General features: G+C 57.0%; 2 non-coding genes across 2 annotated transcripts; both read left to right on the top strand.

Moving 5' to 3' along the window:
- The first annotated feature begins 415 nt into the window (after positions 1-415).
- On the top strand, positions 416-506 carry LOC122151824. Its single transcript, XR_006164283.1, has one exon. It is a non-coding gene; the product is annotated as a small nucleolar RNA SNORD88 (small nucleolar RNA).
- A 1,611-nt stretch (positions 507-2,117) lies between these two features.
- On the top strand, positions 2,118-2,190 carry LOC122151826. The gene has a single exon (XR_006164285.1). It is a non-coding gene; the product is annotated as a small nucleolar RNA SNORD88 (small nucleolar RNA).
- Positions 2,191-2,624: the final 434 nt, after the last annotated feature.

Here is a 2,624-nt window from a genome sequence, read left to right as displayed (position 1 = left end):
CATCTAATACCTATTTTATGTTCTCTCGGTTCCCTTAGATTGGCCCCAAAATGTCTTTCACAGCTGATTTGTTCCAACCTAGTTGCAGTCGGGTGTGCTGTGTGTCTGACTGCTTACACTTCTTCTTTTGGCCTGCATTCATCTTCGCAGTTTCCCCTGTGTTAGGGTTACTGGCAGGTAGAGCAGGGGTGGGAATCCACAACTAGGCAATGGGGGACACTGAGGTCCCCTCTGTAGTGGGTTTGGAGGCCCATCCCATGAGGAGAGTCTTGCCTCCCCGCACTGTGATGTGGGACCTCTTGGAGTCCCCATGGGGGGAGCCGTGGTCCTCCTGTCGTTCTAACAGACTCAGCTCTGACGGCTGGGCCTCTGTCCCTGAAGGTGAGCACCGTCGAGGCCTGGCTGCAGAGGCCCGGGGCCCCCATGATGTCCAGCACTGGGCTCCGATCACCCCTGAGGACACAGTGCCCCCCAGGACCTTTGACACCTGGGGATCTGAGGGGCCCTGGGGAAAGCTATGTTGGTCTCCTGGGTTCCTGGAGTGTTTGCAGCTTCCTCACCACGTCCTTCCTGTGTTTCAGGTGCACCTGTGAGCCGAGGGGCCATCCAGCCGTGTCCACCTTGGTAAGAAGCCTCATTCCCTGTGTCACTCGGGCCTCTGGGCAACTTCCCATCAAATACCTCTGGGATGTAATTTGTGGATCAACAGTCATATCATGCTCAGGATTTAAGACACGTGAACCATCTTGTTTATAGCCTGGAAACCTGCCTAGTGTTTGGGGCACATTCTAAATCCCCCCAAGATGGCCCCTGGACTCCCGCTTGTTTGGTCAAGGAAGAGAAATTTACTAAATGACCTTCCCTTCTCCTCAGGGTCAGTGGGACCCTTCTTTAGCATAGTCACAGTTCATTAAAAAGCTGATGCCCGCGACCAGTACAGCACAGGTGGTGGTCTTGGGGCACCGTCCAGGCCCACACAACCCGGGCACAAATACCCTTGGAAAGTGGGAGGGGCCAGCGGTTATTTGGACTCGGACCAGCCTGGTACCACTGGGCCACGTGCCATCTGCAGGCAGCTCCCCGTGCTCCTGCGTTGTCAACACTCTGCTTTACTCTGCTCTTACTTTCTTTATAATAAATTTATCACGTCTCTGAGCATGCCTCTGGGTGAGTTTTTCAGGCTTCTCGTACCCTCTCAAGAGGAGGTCTTAGCCTCCCTTGGTAATTCCCAGAACACCTGGGTCCAAGTCCCACCTCCAAGTTTGGTTTTGGAGAGGTCATCAGGAGCAGGCGGGCCGGAGGCCTTCCTGCAGTGGGGTGGGCTCAGTGAGGGGGTTGCACTTGCGGAGATAAGTGTTGGATGAGGCTACGCGGGCTATGGGAGGAAAGCACTTTGAAGGCATTTGGGGGTGTTAGGGTTTCGGGTAGGAACGCTGGGGGCCCTGGGCTAAATCGGCTTGATGGCAGTTACTAAGGTTCACTCGGGGCTGGCGTTTTGGGCACTGTGACTTTGTTAGGTGCTGTTACATTGCTTCCAACCCAGTGACCCTACAGCACGTAAAAGCCCAGGATTTCCTGGGTATGATCTTGAAATGGGAGCAAGTGCCACCTCGTTTCTCCTGTGGAGTCCTCAGGTGGGTTTGAACTGCCGACCTTTTGTTTAGGGCCTGGGTGTTTAACCGCTGTGCCCCAGGGCTCCTTGAGCAGGGTGTTTGCATGTGATGGGTAGCTTTCCCTGTTGGCAGTTGATGGATGGACTCCTGCCACGTTAGCGTCCTTGCTGAGCCTCTGGGGTCCCAGAGAGGCAGGTGCCCTTTGTCCTGTTGCACAGAGAGGGTCTGGCGAGGGGCCAGCCCTGCACGGGCTCACCCTCCCGGTTCAGGCAGCGTGGGCGGGGAAGCAGATTGAAGGTGGCAGAACAGAGCGGATCCAGGGCGTGAGACCCGAACTGGCGTGTGCGTGCGTGCGTGCGTGCGTGTCCTGAATCCCTGCCTGCCTGCCAGGCGTGCTCATTCCAGTCACCTGCGTCATGCCCACATGTCAGGTCATTACGCCTGCCTGGATCTGTGAGGCAGGTGGCTCTGGGCCCCAGGGAAGGGGGAGGAGGAGGGTACTGGGGGCCCCCATGATGTCCAACCCTGAGGACGCAGTGCTCCCCACGACCTTCGACTTCCGGCGTCTGAGGGGCCTCGACTGGGGGAGAGCCGGATGCAGTGGCCGGGGTTGCCCTGTGCTTCGCCAGCCACTTTGCCTGCCGCCCGTCCTGCAGGTGGTTCCTCCAGGAGCTGGACACGGGGCAGGAGGGCAAGGAGGGAGGGACAAGGGGAAGAGGTGACTATGGGGAGGAAGTGGGCGGGGAGCTGTTGCATTGTGGGAAATTGCAGTCAATGTCATGAGACAACGTGTATGTGAGCTGCTGTATGGAAAGTGAATTTGCTCTGTAAACTTTCACCCAAATCACAATCAAATTTTTTTAAAAAGGGGGGTGGGAGTGGACAGGGACAGCTAATGCCCTCAGCACACTGCAATGAGCCTGGTGGTGCAGGCGTTAAGCCCCTGGCTGGTGACGGAGAGGGTGGTGGTTTGAACCCATCCAGCTGCCCTGCAGGACTGAAGACCTGGTG

Source organism: Orycteropus afer, unplaced genomic scaffold (assembly GCF_000298275.1).
Source record: "Orycteropus afer afer isolate SDZICR_OR568_19922 unplaced genomic scaffold, OryAfe1.0 scaffold00766, whole genome shotgun sequence".
Taxonomy (NCBI): domain Eukaryota; kingdom Metazoa; phylum Chordata; class Mammalia; order Tubulidentata; family Orycteropodidae; genus Orycteropus; species Orycteropus afer.
This window is presented reverse-complemented; position numbering and strand designations above follow the sequence as displayed.